This window comes from Aplysia californica, unplaced genomic scaffold, assembly GCF_000002075.1.
Source record: "Aplysia californica isolate F4 #8 unplaced genomic scaffold, AplCal3.0 scaffold02205, whole genome shotgun sequence".
NCBI lineage: Eukaryota > Metazoa > Mollusca > Gastropoda > Aplysiida > Aplysiidae > Aplysia > Aplysia californica.
In genome coordinates, this window is record NW_004799475.1 from 7,939 (window position 1) to 8,190 (window position 252).

The following is a 252-nucleotide window of genomic DNA, read 5'->3' on the forward strand; positions in this document are numbered from 1 at the left end:
AAAAAAATATTTTGAAAAACTGTGTAGGAGAAAATAAGTATTGTTGAAAGGTTACACACACACACAAGGATGGAAAGATTGAAAAACACACACACAGGGATGGAAAGATTAGGTTTGAAAAACACACACACAAGGATGGAAAGATTAGGTTTGAAAAACACACACACAAGGATGGAAAGATTAGGTTTGAAAAATACACACACAAGGATGGAAAGATTAGGTTTGAAAAACACACACACAAGGATGGAAAGA